The sequence below is a fragment of the Schistocerca nitens genome, chromosome 5, assembly GCF_023898315.1.
Source record: "Schistocerca nitens isolate TAMUIC-IGC-003100 chromosome 5, iqSchNite1.1, whole genome shotgun sequence".
NCBI classification, from domain to species: Eukaryota; Metazoa; Arthropoda; class Insecta; order Orthoptera; family Acrididae; genus Schistocerca; species Schistocerca nitens.
This window is the reverse complement of record NC_064618.1, coordinates 337,499,427-337,522,547: the sequence shown is the minus strand read 5'-3', so window position 1 is coordinate 337,522,547 and position 23,121 is coordinate 337,499,427.

Genomic DNA, 23,121 nt, shown 5'->3' with positions numbered 1-23,121 from the left:
AAAGACTGTGTTTATCGATTAGGCCACTTTGCTTGTCTCTGGTTACATTCGTCACTATAACGTCAGAAATGGTCTTCTGAAAGTCCTCGTCCCTACGTTGATTAAAAACGTAACTCCCGTAAAGGTTGGCATGTGGTGTGCCCTGATCAATGACAGAGTTATAGGCCCATTTTTCTTTGCGGAGCAGCTTGTGACGTCAGACAATTACCTTGGCATGCTGCAACTGTATACAGGACCACAGTTTTCAAAAGGTGTCATCTTTGATCAAGACGGCACTCCTCAACATTACGCTGCCAACGTTCCAGAGTTTCTTCTTATTTTTCTTCTTCTTGTTCTTCTTCTGTGGCTCTAGAACTCACGACACTTGGCCCCTCTAGCTATCTCCTTCCATTTAACCTGGTCCCTTGGTAGCATTTTCCAATTCCTGTAGCCGATCTTCCGAAGGTCTTCTATGACTCCGTCCTCCCACCTAGTTTTCGGTCGACTACGTTCTCTCTGTCCACCTGACTTTCCTTCTCAAATATTTTCTGGAGCTTCTGTATCATTCATCCGTGCCACGTGTCCAGGTCACCTCAACCTAGATGACTTCACACTTTTTCTCATAGTCTGATCTTTGTAGTTGGCGTACAACTGATGGTTGTATCTCGTTGGAACAATGATTTGAGTGAGTATCCTTTCTCGAATACATCCTGCGATTCAGCATCCTTTGTTGCTAAAGCCCAAGTTGCTGGGGCGTATGTAAACACTGGTCTGATCAGTGTTTTGTAGATGGTTAGTTTTGTGGTTCTAGTCAGGAGCCTTGAAGATAGAAGCTTCGTTAAGGCGAAATAAGCTTTACTGACTGCAATTAGTCTCTGCTTTTTTTAATAGGAGGTATCGTTTAGGCTGGTTACAATCGAACCCAGGTATTTGAAATGACCGACTCTTTCAAAGGTATAACTACCCATCGTATTTCTTCCTGTGCACTTTCCCAGCAGCTACGTATTTTGTTTTCTGCCCTTTGATATTTAGTCGTATATTCCTGCCGGCCTGTTCAAGTGCAGTGAATGTCTCTTTCATTGCCGTCAGAGTTCTTGCTACAATGTCGACTTTGTCCGCAGAGGCCACTGTCTGTACAGGTTTATGAAAAATCTTTCCCCTATTCAAGATACATGCTTCTCTCATCACCTTCTCCAAGGTGGCATCGAACAGGAGGCATGCCAGCGCATCGCCTTGCCATATTCCATTTTTAATTTGCACTGTACTGGACAACATCCAGTATTTATGCTACCTTGCGTTCCTCGTTCCTCTCATTGTAATTCTTACTATCCTCATTTCTTTACACCAAATTCATCTAGATATTGATATAGCAGCTCGTTGTATATACTTTCATACGCTGTTTTAAAATCAATAAACAGATCTTAGTTTCGACCCCATATTCCTTTGTTTTTTGTTTCCAGAATTTCTCTTAGTGTAAATATCTGGTCGATAGTTGACTTGCCCGGGAAACGACGCCGTTTCCCTCTGTATTGCTGGAAGGAGACGGTGGTACAATATGTTAGAGATGATCTTATATCCCAGATTAAGCAGTGTGATACCTCTGTAGTTACCGCCTTCCATCTCTTTCCATGTTTGAGGCATTTCCTCCTCTACTCATATTAAATTAGCCAGTTTCAGGTAGTTCATTTCCAATGCAGAGCTTCCTTGTTTGAAATGTTCTGCTGGAATGCCATCCGTTCCTGTCGCATTATTGTTCTTTAATTTCCTCACTGCAGTTCTCACCTCTTGTAATTTAGCTGGGTCCTCATTTATATCTGGGTCCTCTTCCTTCCGTATTTCTGTTGGGTTCACTGTACAACTGGTCTTGGATTAAGCAGTTTATTAAAGTAGCAACGCCACCTCAATGAACTACCTTCAAGCTGTCTCTCTACCGTTCCATTCTAGAACGGCGCGCGGGAAAAATGAGCACTTAAATTTTTCTGTGTGAGTCCTGATTTCTCTTATTTTATCGTGATGAGCATTTCTCCCTATGTAGGTGGGTGCCCACAGAATGTTTTTGCAATCGGAGGAGAAAACTGGTGATTGAAATTTCATGAAAAGATCCCGTCGCAACGAAATGATTGCCACTCCAATTCACGTATCATGTCTGTGGAACTATCTCCCCTATTTCGCGATAATACGAAACGAGCAGTCCTCGTTTGAACTTTCTCAATATCACCCGTCAGCCCCACCTGCTACGGATCCCACACCACACAGCAATACTCCAGGATATGGTGGACAAGTGTAGTGTAAGCAATCTCTTTAGTAGACCTGTTGCATCTTCCAAGTGTTCTGTCATTGAAGCGCAGCCTTTGGTTTGTTCTACCCACAACATTTTCTATGTGATACTTCCAATTTAGGTTATTTATAATTGTAATGTATAGGTATTTAGTTGAATTTACAGCCTTCGAATTTGTGTGACTTATCGCGTAATTGAAATTTGGCGGATTTCTTTTAGTACTCATGTGAAGTTATTCTCACTTTTCTTTATTCTGGGTCAATTGCCACTTTTCGCACCACACAAATGTCTTATATAAATCATTTTGCAATTCGTTTTGGTCATCTGATGACTTTATACAAGACGGTAAATGACAGCATCATCTGCAAATAATCTAAGAGGGCTACTCATATTGTCTCCCATGTCGTTAATATAGATCAGGAACAATAGACGGCCTATAAATCTATTTCCATAAACTGAGGCGATATTCTTTAGGCACACAGTTTGGTTAGAAGACGCTTGTGAGGAACGGTGTCGAAAGCCTTCTGAATATTTAAAAATATGGAGTCAATTTGACATCCCCTGTCGATAGCGCTCATCATTTCATGGGTATGAAGATCTAGTTGTGTTCCGCAAGAACGATACTTTCTGAATCCGTGCTGACTATGTCAGTAAATCGTTTTCTTCGAGATACTTCATAATGTTCGAATACAGAATATGTTCCAAAACATTACTGCAAATCGACGTTAGTGATATGGGCCTGTAATTCAGCGGATTTCTCTTATTTCCCTTTTTGAGTATTGGTGTGACTTGAGCAACTTTCCAGTCTTTAGGTACGAAACTTTCTGTGAGCGAATGGTTGTATATAATTGCTAAGTATGGAGCTATTGCATATGCATACTCTGAAAGGGACCTCGCTAGTATACCATCTGGACCGGGAGCCTTGCCTTTGTTAAGTGATTTAAGCTGCTTTGCTACACCGAGGATGTCTACTTCTTTGTTTCTCATCATCCCAGTTCTTCTTGATTGCAATTCGGGAATATTTACTTCGTTTTCTTTGGTGAAGGAGTTTCGGAAAACCGTGTTTAATAACTCTGCTTTGGTGGCACTGACTGCACCATTGTTACAGCGCAGTGGAGGTATTGATTGCGTCTTGCCACTGGTGTCCTTTATATACGACCAGAATGTATTTGGGTTTTCTGCCGGATTCCGAGACAGAGTTTCGTTGTGGAAATTATTAACAGCATCTCGCATTGAAGCACGCGCTATATTTAGAACTTCTGCAAAGCTTTGCCAATCTTGGGGATTTTGCGTTCTTTTAAATTTGGCATGCTTTTTTCGTTGCTTCTGCAACAGCGATCTGACGCCTTTTGTGTACCATGGGGGATCAGTACCATCACTTATTAATTTATGTCGTATACATCTCCCAATTGTGTCGATACTTGGTCTCGCGGTTCTAGGCGCGCAGTCCGGAACCGTGCGACTGCTACGGTCGCAGGTTCGAATCCTGCCTCGGGCATGGATGTGTGTGATGTCCTTAGGTTAGTTAGGTTTAAGTAGCTCTAAGTTCTAGGGGACTGATGACCACAGCAGTTGAGTCCCATAGTGCTCAGAGCAATGTGTCGATACTATCTCTTTGAAATCATTCCACATCTTTTTTATGCTTACGTGATCAGATCAGAAGAAGTGGAGACTGTCCCTTAGAAAGGCGTTAAGAGCAATTTTATCAGCTTTTTTTTTAGATAGATATACCTTTCGTTTATTTTTTTATGGTTGTGGGTGTTACGGTATTCAGCCTAGCAGCAACTGCCTTGTGGTCGCTAATCCCTGTATTCGTCATGGTACTCCCTATTTGTCCAGGATTATTTGTTTCTAAGAGGTCAAGTATGCTTTCGCAACCATTTTCGCTTAGAGCAGGCTCATGAACCAATTGTTCAAAATAATTTTCTGAGGAAGCATTCAATACAATTTCCGATGACCTCTCACATATTTCCTTCTCTTCGCTTATAACTTTGCTGTTCTGATATTTTGTTGAACTTGTTCTGTCCCTGAATGGATTCCGTGCGTTATCCACCTCCCTATAAAATTTCCTTGCCTTGTTTGCACTTCTCAGAAGCTCCATTTCTTCAATATTTTCCTTCACCCATTCCCTCTTTTTCCTTTGAGGGGCCCTTTTTTCCAACCTTGCTTTTTTTTATGTTCTTCCATTGTGCTCCTGGTACCATGTCCTTCTGCGTGCTTCAATTTTTTTCATTTATTACTGTTTCACGTTCTCTACCGAACCACAAGGCTCTTGTTTGCCTTACGCCGTTCCCAAGTATCCCGCTTGCTGTCGTCTGCGATGTCTTTTTTATCTTTTCCCATTGGTCTTCAATGTTGTTACATCCTCCAGCCTTTTTAGGTTTTTAGATAAGAAATTTCCCCAGCAATGAATAGGTAGTGGTGGTGTTAACTCAGGACCACCACGATCCGCGGACTTAACGCCATTAGACTTTTACTTTTGGGGTTATGTGAAGCAGTGTGTGTACAGTGAACGTATCAACGACATTAATAATTTAAAACAAGAGGAACACACGCTTTTCTGCTCTGTTACACCAGATGTCCTTACACGTGTGTGGGAAGCACTTTATCTTTCAGATGTGTCTTGGGCAACAAATGGAAGCCACATCGAACTGCGCTGAACAGGTATCCACACTTGGAGAGTCTCTCTTTCACGCCCTTCTTGTTTCATATCTCTGTCTTCTTTCAGTGCTTTTCGGTGATGGGTTTAAAACTGTACCACGACTTTACGGACTTAGTGTATAATATTTCTAGTTAGCCGGGTGCAGATAGGTATATATAACAAGTAATCTCACGGTTCGACGAGAGATATCAGGAAAATGTAAAGAAAGCCACACAACTTAAGCTGATTGACTTGTTAAAGAAGTGATCAATAACTATTTATAAATGAAAAGGTGAATAAGTTGGTCTCTTGACAGAAATTGAAAGAAAAATGTAGCGAACAATAGTAAATAGGGAAATCCAAACAATCTGAGAAATAAACTATTTGACTTGCAAATCGTGAAATATGTATCATAACATTATCTCCTCGAAGACAGACTTTTGTCAAATTATTTTACCTTTCTAACGATTTACGCTGTTAGTTGCGTCGGAGGAAACAATAAATTATTCTGTTTTGGCTGAGCGTTTATAGAAGCACTGCCCTTTGAATTTCACTCTCGGAATGTCAAATAGCCAAATACATCGGTTATTAACGACGTCAGTATTGACGAATCGAATGTACTGCGCCCAGTTTAGTGTTGGAACGCATTCCGTTTGTATTTAGGCGTGTGTAGTCCGCACCAATAATTCCAGTTTGTTGTTGGCAAACGACATTCGTTTCCGACTTGATTGATACTGCAGTTCTGTTTGACCGGCTAATAACGTGTCAACCCGATAAACTCTGCGGCAGCTATTTGCAAATCTAGTAACTTCCAGAGCAAAGCACAGGAGCCAGGAACGAATTTACGACCTCCGCGGATAACGCAAAACTATTTCTGAGAATATTTAACAAACAAGAATCGAAATGGGTGTTACACCTTTTAGTAACTGAACGAAATGCAATAGTCGGTTACTGTAAATAAAACGGTTTTGTTTTGTTTTGTTTTGAAATTACTGCTTTTGAAGGGAAAGTAGAAAGACTGTGAATTATATGCAGTTTGTTCACATTTTAAAGCGTTGTCATTTATTTCTGTGGAAGATAAACACGACAAATCGAAATTAAGTGCTTGGATACATACCGGACAGAACGACGGGAAACATGACCGATGCAAAAACATATATCTGTAAAGTCGTTATTCATAAGGCAACACAGTAATTCAGCTTGTTAGGCTGAGTTTAATTAGTACATCAGCATACATCTGAATGTAATTATTAATTTGGAACTAGTTACGCTACAGAATTGCGGTGTTCTTTGTGTTAATTGTTACTTAACACCCATGAGATGAAATATGTTAAAATAAATGCCATCGGAGCTGTTGATTTAAAAGTTTTCAGCATTTAATTCGAAACAAGAACATATTCGATATAGCACAGCTTGCGTTCTACCACAACTCAATCTAATAACTATGCAATAAAGGATTATGCAGAAAGAGCAAATATACTCGAAAGCAAATATATAAGAGATGATCAGATGGAGCGACATAGCAACATATAAGTATGTTGGTATGTACTAAATACTAAGAGACAGAACGAGAAAATTTACTTTTATTTCACTAATGGTCTAAATTTCTTGGTAGTGTTGCACAGCAATCCTGTTTCGGGTGCACTAGTAAATTTTCGAATCGATTGCACGACACAGACGGTAAAAGAAGTACTTGGGACACCATGGTGCTGACAGCATCGCTGACACTTTTGTTTAAAAGAGGGGAAGTGACCGGCTAAACCGTTACAATGACTCGATACCTGGCTGTAAATAACTCTATTTCGGACAGCACGTTCTCAGTGTGTCTGTTCAGGAGATAGGGCAGGAAATCTCTATCCTACCAAAGACCTGGCAACTACAATAACAGCCAGGTACGAGAAAATTTCGCGGCAGTATGTTTGTTTAGCGAAGTAGCGTAATATCTTAATCCATGATTTTTTACGCAATGGAACTGTTAGTTTGAGAATACAATGTAGATTGTGTGTACAGTGAAGCTGAGAATAACATGTGTACTGAAGAAAAGTACATACAACACATTCATTGATATCTCTTAGATCTTATCTACGTTTCCACGAATAATAACTAAGTTGAGAGAAAATTTAAATTGAATTAACATGGGCAGCCTTCGCGCTACAAATAATTTTAAGAGAACGTACTGAATTTATCACCTGCTAAATAAACTTCGAGTTTGACGTAATTAGTAAGATTATAGTCTATATGAAATAAGAATTCATTTACAGCATTAGTCCTGTAAACATTTGGATACTGCATACCCAGGGGTTACCATTGAGTATGATGACTAGCTGTGAGTTTTCTTTGAAATTTCTGACTCGACGCAATGCCGGCATTCGGGCTACACTTAGTAGCGAACGGAGCTTCGATGTGATCGATATATGCAAATTAAGAAGTATAAATATTCATGTAAAATGCACAGATCGCTTTCATCAGCTTCTAGACGACTACTGACATGACTTTTCGATACTAATATCAACGGAAATGTGGATAACGTAGACTTTTTTATACAAGAAGTAGAAAAGAAATCAAAGTAATGTTGGTTCTACATTACCGTAAAAGTTTGTTAATTAAGCAAAAAAAAAGAAAAAAGTCAATAAATATATCAGTCGCCCATGAAATCTGCTTAAAATTACCCAAATTTACTATATAGCAACATGTAAATGTTAATTCAGAGAAGAGTCGTCGTTAATCTTCTTTCGATGAGTTCCTCTTTCTAGTCTTTTGACCCATCTAATGTTGTTCTTCACTTCTTTCCTTTTTATACTGATCTCTTCGCCTCTACTAATGTTTATGTTTTCCAATAATTTCTGTAATTCCGGAAACACCGTCATACGCAATTGTTTTTAACAGGTCGCTTCCATATTAATCCATTACTATGATAAATGAAAGGGCACAGTCAAAGGTTTTTATCAGCATTTTGCGATTTACCAAATTATTGATTCTGCACGGATTAGAATAGGTGCTACCAACTTACACTATCTTCATCTAACACATCTGCCAATACTTTGTCATTTCAGTCACCTTCGTTACAATGTTTTCCCAAAATTAAATATTTTAAATACTCCGTAAGATCTTTATTTACATATTTCAGATTTGTTTAGTTCGCCTAGGAGCTTAAATATTGAAATTTCTTTCATTATTGCATGTATTTTACACCAACAGATATTTTCTGAGAAATGAGGTCTATCCTTTATACATGCCTTTCCGATCATATAACGTATAATTACGATCACAGTGGGTTATCTGCGGCATTATCGGTGACTGAATACCATGTAGTCCTTTCGCCGTTTACATACACTACTGGCCATTAAAATTGCTACACCAATAAGAAATGCAGATGATAAAAGGTTATTCATTGTACAAATATATTATACCAGGACTGACATGTGATAACATTTTCACGCAATTTGGGTGCATAGATCCTGAGAAATCAGTACCCAGAACAACCACCTCTGGCCCTAATAACGACCTTGATACGCCTGGGCATTGAGTCAAACAGAGCTTGGATGGCGTGTACTGGTACAGCTGACCATTCAGCTTCAACACGATACCACAGTTCATCAAGAGTAGTGACTGGTGTATTGTGACGAGCCAGTTGCTCGGCCACCTTTGACCAGACGTTTTCAGTTGGTGAGCGATCGGAAGAATGTGCTGGCCAGGGCAGCAAACGAACATTTTCTGTATCCAGAAAGGCCAGTACAGGACCTGCAACATGCGGTCGTGCATTATCCTGCTGAAATGTAGGGTTTCGCAGGGATAGAATGAAGGGTAGAGCCACGGGTCGTAACACATCTGAAATGTAACGTCCACTGTTCAGAGTGCCGTCAATGCGAACAAGAGGTGACCGAGACGTGTAACCAATGGCGTCCCAAACCATCACGCCGGGTGTTACGCCAGTATGGCGATGACGAACACACGCTTCCAATGCGCGTTCACCGCGATGTCGCTAAACACGGATGCGACCATCGTGATGCTGTAAACACAACCTGGATTCATTCGAAAAAATGACGTTTTGCCATTCGTTCACCCAGGTTCGTCGTTGAGCACACCATCGCAGGCGCTCTGTGATGCAGCGTAAAGGGTAACCGCAGCCATGGTCTCCGAGCTGATAGCCCATGCTGCTGCAAACGTCGTCGAACTGTTCGTGTAGATGGTTATTGTCTTGCAAACGTCCCCATCTGTTGACTCAGGGATCGAGACGTGGCTGCACGATCCGTTACAGTCATGCGGATAAGATGCCTGTCATCTCGACTGCTAGTGATACGAGGCCGTTGGGATCCAGCACGGCGTTCCGTATTACCCCCCTGAACCCACCGATTCCATATTCTGCTAACAGTCTTTTAATCTAGACCAAAGCGAGCAGCAATGTCGCGATACGATAACCCGCATTCGCGATAGGCTACAATCCGACCTTTATCAAAGTCGGAAACGCGATGGTCCGCATTTCTCCTCCTTACACGAGGCATCACAACAACGTTTCACCAGGCAACGCCGGTCAACTGCTGTTTGTGTATGAGAAATCAGTTGGAAACTATCCTCATGTCAACACGTTATACGTGTCACCACCGGCGCAAGGCTTGTGTGAATGCTCTAACGCTAATCATTTGCATATCGCAGCATCTTCTTCCTGTCGGTTAAATTTCGCGTCTGTAGCACATGATCTTTGTGGTGTAGCAATTTTAATGGCCAGTAGTGTATCTTGCGTACGCGGTACTTCCGTCATCTGTGAATGTGCACATCGCTATCCAATGACTTGTGTTATGTCACTGTGCATAAATGTGAGCTATAGTAGCACCCTTCAAATCTTTTCATTCCACATTACAATTCGTAGGACAATAAACCTATAGAAATTGTTCATGAGTAGTTACTGTTCAGAGGCCAACTCTATGGCAGTTATTCGGTGAAATGTAGTCACGGCAGCAGAACAGGGTGGGAAGCCGGAGGGGTTCCCGGTGGTCGATGAAACTACCAACTGCTCTGTGGTTCTCATTAAGCGTGAATTAGCCGACTGAAGTTGCACTGTCATATAACTGGTAATGAAGGTAGAATTTAGCAGCGAAATGGCCACACAAGGTGCAGTATGTGGGGAATCGTGTTCGGGCGGGCACTGTTGGAAGGTCCCTCACCGTTCACAGAATTCCTATTCCAGCCTCCGGGAGATTCAGAACAGTCCCTAACACTGCCACGGGCCGCTAGGAGCTACTTCACTGTGCTCTGCTGTTTCTGATGCTTTCCAAAGGGTCAGCGCTGTCTTTTGCTTAAAGAATACAGTGTCACTAATCAGAATGCACTAACTGCACGTTTTACGCCGCTTATCGCTGTTAATAAAATGCACACTTCTCACCCAATACAATTGATTAATTACTGAGTAAACGCACTGAACTTCGCGGAAGTACTTTATTATACCCGACTCATCTAGCTCCTGAAACTCATCTCATCAGTTCTTGTCTTATAATTAATGTTTCATAGAAAGTGACGCTGACTGATTATGTGCAGTATACTTAAACAATGTCCCAAAAATCATTGTCTGTAATTTATAAAATATGTGCTGGGAAAATATTTATTTATAAGCGCGCATTCTATTGCGACGGCCGGCTGGGCTGGCCGAGCGGTTCTAAGCGCTACAGTCTGGAACCGCGCGACCGCTACGGTCATAGGTTCGAATCCTGCCTCGGGCATTGATGTGTGTGATGTCCTTAGGTTAGTTAGGTTTAAGTAGTTCTAAGTTCTAGGGTACTGATGACCTTTGAAGTTAAGTCCCATAGTCCTCAGAGCCATTTGAACCACTTTTTGATTACGACGGTGTAGAAAGGTAAATGGGTGAGTAGTCGAGGTAGAGAGCGGTTAAGGATGATACCAACGGGGAGGTTAAAGCTCTGTCCATTGCCATGGACGTGGTTTCCCCCTCGGCAATTCCCAGCCGTTATCGTTTGGTCCGACAGTGAATCCATTACCTCCAGCACCATGCTTCTCCCATCCATGTCCACTCTTGTTCCTTCGTTTCTCGCACTTCCACAGACAAAACGCCTGTTGTACTGCTGCCAAAGAAACCGATAGTTACATTCGGCAAGAACGTAACGAAGACATCTCTTAACAAAATGTTAATAACATAAAGATTTCTAACATCCTCATATCAATTTATCTTTATTATTATTATTATTATTATTCATATCACGACGTATTTATTCTGCAGTGTTGATGATTTTACTTTGATTCACTAAGGACATCTGGTTAGATGTAAGAGGGGGTCTCAGGGTTCTAATCTTTACAGGAGGAATAAATATACTGATAAACAAATATTGGTCTAATAAAATTTCCCTATGTACATCGTTTCTGAAATGGAAATATAGCGTGAAGAAACATAGTCCGTTCCGTAATAAATCACTGCTGTAAAAATAAGAATTATATTGCAGTATAAATGGACATCTTTTTTTGCAAGAACATTTTTTCAGTGTATCCTCCATCTCAGTGCCATTACGTTGTGGAGTGAAACACTGTTGCTGTCGTAGTCTCGTGTAAGCGATCACTAAGAAATCAAATTATGATGGGATAAATACAGATTGGTAGAAAACAATTCCTTAGTTCTTAGGCAAGAAAATCGTAACATATATTATGTTGTAACACTATGTGTCAAACACAGTGCAAAATTTGAAACTGATAGACGACGAAAGATTTCAAAATTAATTTTTCAGTAGCGATGATTTTAACAAAGTGTATTCTCAAAAAAAAATTATGTAAATGACAAATAAATAAATAAGTGATACTTACTTGATATCAGTAAATATGCGTCCTGTGTGAGATTGTGTTCGCATATTATGAAGTCAGAGTGTTCTCTTTATTAGAATAGTTTTCGAGAGTCATTTCTTAAAGGCTTGTGAATTAATTCTTTTCCCAAGCTTTCCCTGGAGCTGTAGTGGCAACCTCTTGTCGATCTTCAGAGAATGTGTTTTATACTCTAATGTGTTGACTAATCATTATATTGTGAAAGAGTCATACAGAATAAAAAATGGAAATGAATTCGTAATTGCGAATAGAGACGATCATCAATGAAAATTTGTGTGGACAGGGACTCAAACCCGGATTTTCCGCTTATGGCGAGCGGTCACCTTACCATTTGGCTATCGGTGCAGAACTCAGAGCCACACCCAAAACTTACATATGTCGTCAACCATGCTTCAGTTTAAGTGTGTCGTTGATCAGGTCCTCAGATAAGGGTTTGTCAGAATAAGATATCTCTAAGAATTTTGAAGGTAAGTTAGTGGTTTCCCAATTTTAAAATAAATAGTGCACAAAGAATATATACAAAAACTAATTCTTTAATTTTATTGTAAAATAGGTACAACATGCTTTCAAAAGTTTTTGTTTTACTACTCTGCGATTATTTTCGAGATGGCCAGTCATTTTCTGGCACAACCTGAATACGGCGCGTATCTCAGTAACAGACAAGAGAAGAGACATCGTGCAATATGTGAGTCATTAAAGCTGCAGTTACCTTCCAAAGTTCACAATACCATGGTATCAGGGCCATTTGGGTAATTTTAAAAGGCGACATCAGTCAGTCATCCAATCTGTGGCCGCTACAACAAGTCAAATGGCTGCTGCCTCTCTTCAGGGACCGACGAACTAGTCTGCCCTCTATACAGATAAAACTCCGTTGTGATTCCACTTGCAGTTCGACTATCTGTTTCATTGAGGCACGCAAGCCGCCTCACCTCGGCAAAGTCCATGGTTCCTGGGCGGGGGAGGGGAGGGAGACGTATGGCTGGCCGCGGTGGTCTAGCGGTTCTAGGCGCTCAGTCCGGAACCGCGCGACTGCTACGGTCGCAGGTTCGAATCCTGCCTCGGGCGTGGATGTGTGTGACGTCCTTAGGTTAGTTAGGTTTAACTAGTTCTAAGTTCTAGGGGACTGATAACCACAGATGTTAAGTCCCATAGTGCTCAGAGCCATTTGATTTTTGAGGGAGACGTATGCTATGTATCATAAAAAGTAAATAAAATTTTAAGATAAGTGCTTCATGGTTTAGTGACTATCACATTGCATTATATGTCTTTCCATTTGCATCCTAGTAAAAAATTGTATGCTGTTGTTTACGTATCGCATACAAGTTGTTGTAATCTTCAGTCAGAAAACTGGGGTGATGAAGCACCCCACGCTAATCTAACCTGTGTAAGCCTCTTTATCTCTGAATAACTACTGCAAGCTACATTCTTTTGAACCCGCTTTCTGTACTCATGTCTTGACCTCATTCTACAGTTTTACCTCCTACACTTCCCTCCGACAGCAAATTGGTAATCCCTCTTGGTCTCTATACGTCTATCAACGGATAACTTCTGTTAATCCATTGCCATAAATTTCTTTTCTCGCTAATTAAATTCAGTATCCCATTATTGGTTACTCGATTTATCCTTCTGATCCTCAGCATTTTTCTGTAGCATGACATTTCAAAAGCTTCTATTCCTTCCTTGTCGGTACTGTTTGTCGTCTACTTTTCACTTTCGTAGAAGGCTAAATTCTAGCCAAATACCTTGATAAAAGACTTACTACCACATAAATCTATGTGTTAACAAACGTCTCTTCTTTAGAAACTCCTTTCTTCCCATTTCCAGTCCGCATTTTGTATTCTCTCCACGTCATACATCAAAAATTATTCCCTGCCCAAATAGTGAAACTCATTTGCCACTTTTCGTGCCTCGTTTCCTTTTCTACTTCCCTCAGCATCGCCTGATATAATTACACAACACTCATTTACCCATGTTTTGCCTTCGTTAATTTTCACCTTTTATTCTTCTTTAAGGACACTGTACACTTCGTTCAACTGCTCTTCCAAGTCCGTTGCCGTCTTTGACTTACAATATCGTCGGATAACTTCGAAGGTTTTATTTATTATCCCTGAACTTTATTTCCTTTTCCAGTTTTTTCTATCACAGCATCTTCTTTCTGTCGGTTAAATATCGCGTCTGTAACACGTCATCTTCGTGGTGTAGCAATTTTAATGGCCAATAATGTAAAAACAATAGAACAACTTTATGTGTTTACTTTTACACAAAAATGTCTTTCGCGCAAGCTTTGACGCACAATTTTACGAAAATCAAGTTCTGTAACGTTTGCGAGTAGTAAGGACTGTGCATGATTTTTGCATTAGAATAAAGATTCTTTTCAGTTGCCTACATTTGACAGAAAATACTAACCTGTAGCGTGATCGTGTTTAGCGTTATCTAATTCACTATTTCCCTCGCTACTACACAGATACTTCTGGGCGAATTATCGTAGTCAAGATAAGTGGCAAATACAGACACCCTTATAACTTATACGTCATTGTTCAATATTTGATACATCTCATGCAGCCGCATAGTATACCTTACATATACACGACGAAGAGTGTGATGTTTTGGAGCGTTAATGTGATGCAGTAGTAAGTCATCTGAGGAAAGCGGAATACATCCTAAATGCAATATTCTAATAATATTAAAATGGCTGAAATACTAAAATCTGTTTTATTGAACTTTATCATAACAGTCGCTGACATCGCAGAACGCAGTGTTTCAAGAATATTGACGGGCAGGTTATAATTCTGGATATCAGATGATATTATGCTTTTTCAATCGTTACTTTTAAATCCCTCTCACGGGATCGAAATGAATATGAGTTCACATTGCTTTATATGCAGAGCAACTACAGCCGAAAATGTCTTTTGCGGTTTGTTGGCACCGGTTACAGCAGCGCTTCCCCCCAGGCTGTTTTCAATGGAGGCTGGGTATGGCATTAGCCTGCAATACATTTTATCATAGACGCTCGCACGTTGGTGACTCAGAAGTTTTAAATACCTGGATATAAATGTTGGGCATGGCTTTATTCGGTTTAAACAGAACCTTTAATCTTTCGACTTGAAGCACCTGAAGATGCAAATTTCATTTGTGAAACAGGTCGTGTTCTCTAATAAAGAATTCCAACAGTCGCAGCGGTCTTGTTTATTCAAATCATGGAACGTGAATGGATAATTTTTACGTCAGTGTAGTGTGCAGGGGACCTGTTACATAAGTAGGGGATGCAGTGAAAAGGAATCAGCGGCAATCACCTCACTCTATCTTCAGGAGTGGAAAAATAATCATTAGTATAACGTCCTCCCTACACAAGCAGCTACCCAGGCAGATTACAGAGTCGAAAGCGCTCCCGACTCCAGGCAATCATCTTTGATATACTGTGCTGGAAAAGCCGGGAACGATTTCCACTCAGTCTCTTCAAGCCGATAAGCCACTTTAATAAATGAGCAGTGATTTTAGCACACTTGCCATGATGTGGCTTCTGATACGTCAAACGGTCAGTGAGCAACACGGTACTAATATCAATGATAATAAATTTTACATTTATTGTAAGTTCTGCGTCGGACCATTCATGTGCCGTAATTTCAAAGTTCTCTGTTTATGACTGCAGCATACAGACTTAATAGATGGCTATTGGTAGAAGGTAACGACATGAATTTCAGTATCAAGAATTTATGTGTATGTGTGTGTGTGTGTTTTATTAGCGACTATGTGAAAGAAAAATATTGGTTCTTTCATTTGCGGATACAGCTGCGGAGTTGCCATGTTTATTTACTTTTTAAGCTTCACGCTGAAAGCCGGAAGATCAGTGCATTAAGGTCGAATTAAATGGCCATTGATGGCGGGATGAGTGCAGAGTATCGGTAAACACTGAAAGGTCAGCCAGCCTTCGTTCGAAGCAACGACCTGGAGACACTGAGTGGAAACTGCGCGTCTCAGTGGCAGAGCTGACCGGCGCGTTAGTTTTGATTACAATTAATCGAAAGATTTTTCATACGTTTTATCATTTAATGTGTGTTAGAACACTAAAACAGCCTCAGTATCTCTCGAAATTCGCTGTCCCTGAGCTACGAAAACTTTCTGAACTTGTGATTTGTTTAGACGTAGAGAACATATCGCATTATAAACCACTGAAAAGCTCAGATTTTATAGGAAATAACAGCGTAATTTTCTAGCGCGAAACATCTCTAATACAGTTGTCGCGGACACTGTGGTAGTTTTCCCGTCTGTAAAGTAAATAAACCATCTAAATGTGGTGATTCATCCATCAGAATGCGTTAATTTTAAATGAGAGTAACATAGGTTAGGCTTTAGCGTGACTGTTCCTGCTGTCAACTGGGACTATGAGATAATTACTTCCACAAAATTTTTAACCGTGTGCTAAATTAGTGTTTTGTTTCTTATACTGTGCTACCAGACGGTTCCACGTGTTACTTATAAGTCATGTACAGAACACATACATATCTTATTAATTCATATGAAACCACATGACGGTGGAATTCTAAACCTATGAAACGCATAGGGGAAATACAATAAACTGTGACTGTTAACAGTGGTCTCCTTTCAAGTACCTCAGAATCCTTATAAAAGAGTCTGGCGTGTAAGATTGTCCACTGAAATCATCGGGGGCGTTCGTGTAGGACTTCCGTCCCACATTCCATCAGCTCATAGAGATAATAAGGCAGTAAATAATTGTCTTTTTAAACTCGTACGAATAATTCATAAACTGGCTGATGGTACCGTCTAAGTTGTCAGTATGCATCTGCAACGAGACGCACGGCGACGCAAAATACTTCATACCTTCACTTCCGTGGACTATAGCACGAAATATGCAAACAGCAGCTTTCTTTCTTCTGTGAAAAAACTGCGACAGGACAACACAGAACAGCCGGCCGGTGTGGCCGAGCAGTTCTAGGCGCTTCAGTCTGGAACCGCGCGACCGCTACGGTCGCAGTTTCGAATCCTGCCTCGGGCATGGATGTGTGTGATGTCCTTAGGTTAGGGGTTTAAGTAGTTCTAAGCTCCAGGGGACTGATGACCTCAGATGTTAAGTCCCATAGTTCTCAGAGCCATTTGAACCATTTGAACCAACACAGAACTCGTGACACACTTTTCACCACAGAGGTGGTACGAGACCACTAAGACTACGTTGTAAGGGCGGACGTTGTATCACTACATCCCCTTACAAAAAAAAAAAGTAGTCTTAAATGAAATATTCTGTATTTAAAACTGAAACATAATTCAAAGAAATAGACAATGACTTCCGAATGACAGCAGCCTGTTTTGATCTACTAAAAAAAGAAAAAAAATTAGATACTAACAATCAAGACAACTATGTCATATAGCAAATTCCTCACAAGAAAATTGGTCATCATGACCCAGGTATGAACAAGAAAATGGAAAAGAAACTATAAATGTAATGCCAATTTTAAATGTGAACGCTTGTGACTTTATAAGCCATATACAATTGAGATTCATGACATGTAGAGTCAGCTGAGCGTAATGTGTAATTGTTTTGATGATGACAAGTAATCAGTTAGATACCCTTATTTCTAGAGAATGTTTCAGTATTTAAAATTACATTGGAGATTCACTCGAGTATAATATGGAACCACTTGCATGTTTGAATTTTGACACGATGTCTTGTACCATTAATTAATTGTCAAGCCGATGCAGGTTCACCATCACATGAAGATATTACAGGAAAGTTATACTCTGGTCAATGTGCAGCTACACACTGTAGTTGTGGTGCTGTCAAAATTTTGCTAACGAAACGTTTATGAAACGGGATATTGTTGCATTTTAGAATGTGTTACACTGTCTTGAGGCATCCATAACAAATTCATTGTATGTGCTATCGTACCCAAAAGTATCCGAACGACCTGAACTGCGTTTCGACTGATCTACATGCAGTCCACATAACGTATCTGTTTTGCAGGTCCTCTAATCTCTTTGCAGTACAGTCGTTTGACTATATAAAATGGATACCACAACAGGTCACTAGACAACACTGTTCTCTAAGGTAATCAGTGGAGATATAAATCAACACGAAGATACTGAAAATACAGGGACTCGAGTCAATGGAAATGAGGCAGTCCTTAACGCTTGTAAACTCAAATTTATTTCAGTATGTGACATTTTAAAATCACTAGAATTAGAATTTGAGTTAACTACCTACATCACATATCAGCAACCGTTAGGCAAAATTAAATATTTTTATGAACACGAGATTTTGATACAATATCAGGACTCCTAAAGCTCTATGACAATTCGAAGTATTTCTTCTCTTTAAAAGGTTCACCGACAATTGTGAAACATCGTTTCCGATACGAGTGGCTTGTTATAAAATGGATGTTAAAATAACCAGTTAAAAGCAAGTCAATTAACAGCGGCAAGTGCTCTATGGAATCCTCAAAGTTAACGTAGTATCAACAGTAACTTCTCTTTAGTCATGACAGAGCAATTATTTGTGCACCCGTTTGAGGTTTAAACGACAAGATGAAATATTTTTGTTTTTGATCTGGATTAAACCGAGTACCTATAGCTATTGTAATTAAGCAAATCTTTCGTGCCTCAGCGAGACTCAGTCACAGCCACTTTTGCCGTTGGTGAGTACGCATAAAGAGTCTTGAGATACTGAAGCTTTCATGAGTATCAGTTAGCAATTGGGAAATTGAAAATTTTTTTGCTGTGCCTGGAATCCTGTTCAGAACCTTATCTCCATACTAAGTAACCATGTTTATTATAATTCCAAATAACTAAATTTGCATTTGTTTAAAACGAAGTGCAGTGATTTAAAGTTTTGAGACAGGGACTAAAACTCAGCACGTAATCAGATTATTAACTACACTGCTATTCAAATGTGCGTCAAATCTTATGGGACTTAACTGCTAAGGTCAACAGTCCCTAAGCTTACACACTACTTAACCTAAATTATCCTAAGGACAAACACAAACACCCATGCCCGAGGGAGGACTTGAACCTCCGACGGGACCAGACGCACAGTCCATGACTCCAGCGCCCAAGACCGCTCGGCTAATCCCGCGCGGCAACTACACTACTGGCCATTAAAATTGCTACACCAAGAAGAAATGCGGATGATAAACGGGTATTCATTGGACAAATATATTATACTAGAACTGACATGTGATTACATTTTCACCGAATTTGGGTGCATAGATCCTGAGAAATCAGTACCCAGAACAACAACCTCTGGCCGTAATAACGGCCTTGATACGCTTGGGCATTGAGTCAAACAGAGCTTGGATGGCGTGTACATGTACAGCTGCCCATGCAGCTTCAACACGATACCACAGTTCATCATTGTGACGAGCCAGTTGCTCGGCCACCATTGACCAGACGTTTTCAGTTGTTGAGCGATCTGGAAAATGTGCTGGTCAGGGCAGCAGTCGAACATTTTCTGTATCCAAAAAGGACCGTACAGGACCTGCTACATGCGGTCGTGCATTATTCTGCTGAAATGTAAGGTTTCGCAGGGATCGTATGAAGGGTGGGAAAAAAAAATGGTTCAAATGGCTCTGAGCACTATGGGACTGAGGTCATCAGTCCCCTAAAACTTAGAATTACTTAAACCCAACCAACCTAAGGACATCACACACATCCACGCCCGAGGCAGGATACGAACCTGTAGCGCCTAGAACCACTTGGCCACTCCGGCCGGCTGAAGGGTAGAGCTATGGATCGTAACACATCTAAAATGTAACGTCCACTGTTCAAAGTGCCGTCAATGCGAACAAGAGGTGACCGAGACGTGTAACCAATGGCACCCCATACGATCACGCCGGATGATACGCCAGTATGGCGATGACGAATACACGCTTCCAATGTGAGTTCACCGCGATGTCATCAAACACGGATGCGGCCATCATGATGCTGTAAACAGAACCAGGATTCATCTGAAAAAATGACGTTTTGCCATTCGTGCACCCAGGTTCGTCGTTGAGAACACCATCGCTGGAGCTCCTGTCTGTGATGCAGCGTCGAGGGTAACCGCAGTCATGGTCTCCGAGCTGATAGTCCATGCTGCTGCAAACGTCGTCGAACGTGGCTGCACGATCCGTTACAGCCATGCGGATAAGATGCCTGTCATCTCGACTGCTTGCGATACGAGTCCTTTGGGATCGAACACGGCGCTCCGTATTACCCTCCTGAACCCATCGAGTCCATACTCTGCTAACAGTCATTCGATCTCGACCAACGCGAACAGCAATGTCGCTATACGATGAACCGCAATGGCGATAGGCTACAATCCAACCTGTATCAAAGTCGGAAACATGATGGTACTCATTTATCCTCCTTACACGAGGCATCACAACAACGTTTCACCAAGCAACGCCGGTCAACCGCTGTTTGTGTATGAGAAATCTGTTGGAAACTTTCCTCATGCCAACACGTTGTAGTTGTCGCCACCGGCTCCATCCTTGTGTGAATGCTCTGGAAAGCTAATCATTTGCGTATCACAGCATCTTCCTCTTGTCGGTTAAATTTCGCGTCTCTAGTAAGGCACCTTCGTGGTGTAGCAATTTTAACGGCTAGTAGTGTAAGTAGAATTAGATGTTAGATATCGAATTTTTTCACCACCAGAAAGATGTTTGAGTTTTTTTTTCAACTTTTGTTGTCCTGTCTTCCTCACTTGCCTGTAATATTATTGTACATTGATAATTTTTATTTTTTGGAGTGTCTGACTAAAACTGAACGAAACGCAGTTTTCGTGCCATTCGCGTTTCGCCTTTATTCTCTGCAACGCATCTTCAGTGGCAGGTTGCGTGGACGATTTTCTACATATTACGCGTGTGTTTCGTTTTTGGTGCCGTTCCTCTTCTTATAAATGCAACTTGTGGTTTTTTCTTACATTCCACAGCACTAGGAACTGAGCAGTTATTTTGATGCAATGTTTTGGTTAGCATCAAAACAAGTGTTCAGTTCCTAGTGCTGTGGAATGTGGGAAAAAACCGCAAGTGGCATTTATAAGAAGAGGAACAGAAGCGTAATGTGTAGTAATTCATCCATGCAACCTGCCCCTGAAGATGCCTTGCAGAGAATAAAGGTGAAACGCGTATGGCACGAAAATTGTGTTTCTTTCATTGTAGTCAGACGGTCCAGAATAAAAATTGTCAGCATACCGTAATGTTTGAATTTATTTGAAATGAGTATTCAGTTTTGTGGCCTTTCTGTCTGAAAGCGAATCGAACACGGTACTTATCGTCGTTGTTTTCTACACACGAACTGTTTGTTCGCCTGTAGTTGGATATGTGTATGTTTGACTAGAAATAACGGCACCTACCGCTACTGTTGGCAACACATGAAGAGACGTAAAAAACGAAAATTATTTGTCACTAGTAATTTTGAGTGCATACGCTAGGGCTTGGAATGAAACCATGAATATTTTTGTACCCGATCAGGAATCGAAACCACATACGTGTCTTTCATTGAGGCCTAGAAAAGTTTGCAGTCGTTTGAAGGCTACGTAATGATCGTACTATATTGTTCCATGTGGTTCATATACAACGAAAAATGAGATCCAGATTCGAAAACCAGTTCAGAACAAAATTTTTCGACACCTCAACTTCAAATAAAATAAGAGCCCTCGGACCCCAAATGACCATTGCCTCATTGAATAAAACACAGTTTCTACTGTAACGTAGCTCACTGGTGGCCGAGTTTCTGTTCGCCGCGATTTCCTCCTCTTCTATGGCCCAACCTAACCCAGCTCTGCCTCAGTTGGTAGCGAAGGGATATAATGCAGATTCTGAACTACTGCAACCTGACGCCCTTCGCTTGGTAAAGGAGATCTGATACATTCCGTTAAAGGGAATCAAACGCATGCCTCGTAAATAAGATACTAGGATCGGTTCACCAAACCACAGATGCTCTTGTTTGCTACGTTCATGACTGCGTCAACTGTTCAACTGTGTGTTAATTCCCAAGGGACGAAACTGCTGAGGTCATCGGTCCCTAGACTTACGCACTACTTAAACTAACTTACGCTAAGGACAACACTGACACCCATGCCCGAGGGAGGACTCAAACCTCCGGTGGGAGGGGCCCCGCCATGACTGCGTCGCAAAGTATAATGTGTTTATCTTACAAATTAGACACGGTGAAAAATATTTAATTCTCTGTTAATTGGTTAAGTATCAGCAGGCTTCTGACGCGTAAATTGTGCAAGTCTCGTGTCAAGGGGACGTAAAGACTCTTTCAGACGTCATAGCCTGAAGCCGAGGCCATTTTGAGATTTTCACTTTTTCAAGAAATTTTTTAGGTCGAAAAATACCATTGCAGAGTTTGAAGTTACAAAATACTTCGATTACTACTGCCATCATGGCTATTCAAAATGGTTCAAATGGCTCTGAGCACTATGAGACTTCTGAGGTCATCAGTCCCCTAGAACTTAGAACTACTGAAACCTAACTAACCAAGGACATCACACACACCCATTCCCGAGGCAGGATTCGAACCTGCGACCGTAGCGGTCGCGCGGTTCCATGGCTATTAACTTGTTCATTCTGCTGCTGCTACACACGTGCTTGGAGGAAGTATTTAAAGCTTCTTGGTCATTATTAGAAGCAGCTGCCCAAAACGGGTAAATATTTTGTTCGCAGCAAATGGTTGTGGCGTTCTGTGGCAAGTGGAACGTTAAGAGTAGAATTTATTCTTTCTAAATCAAGGCAATACTTTTCAAGTTAATATCGGACATTTCCAATTATTCGTAGATTACATTGAAACTAAATTAACTAATAAAGACAGTACTTCATAACAGAAATTGCGTTCTATTACCTCGTTTACATGTGCTTAGCAACCAAGATTGTAAAATGCTAAAAGAAGTGGGAAACGCCGCTTTCAGAGGCAAAGGTTGTTAATGTGTTTCTTTATATTTTACGGTCATTCTCTCCAGATGACTTGGGCGACTTAACCTATTCCATGTAGTACACGGAAGAAAATATTGATAAAGATTAACTGTTTGCCGTTGCAATAAACCCATTCTACGTACTGCAAGTTCACATTTTAGCCAAGCAACTCTAGCTGAAGTATCTACTTTTACACTGTAGAAAAACATCTCAGAGTTCAAAAACTCGTATCCGACTCACAGGCTTTACACTTATTCGCCAAGCGAAAATTATAACTGTATGGATCACCAGTTTCAGTAAGCTGATGTAGCGGTAACTGTTTACCACTGATATTTCTCACCGGACAATACGCAGGTGAGTTATTGGCTGCACAACTGTACTGCAACAGTAATTTCGTGTGCAAACAACGCATAATAACTGAAAAATTTATTAATGCGGTGGATTCCAGATCTTTGTGTTCCTGACCTGAACTGGCTCTGCATAATTTCAGATGTCTG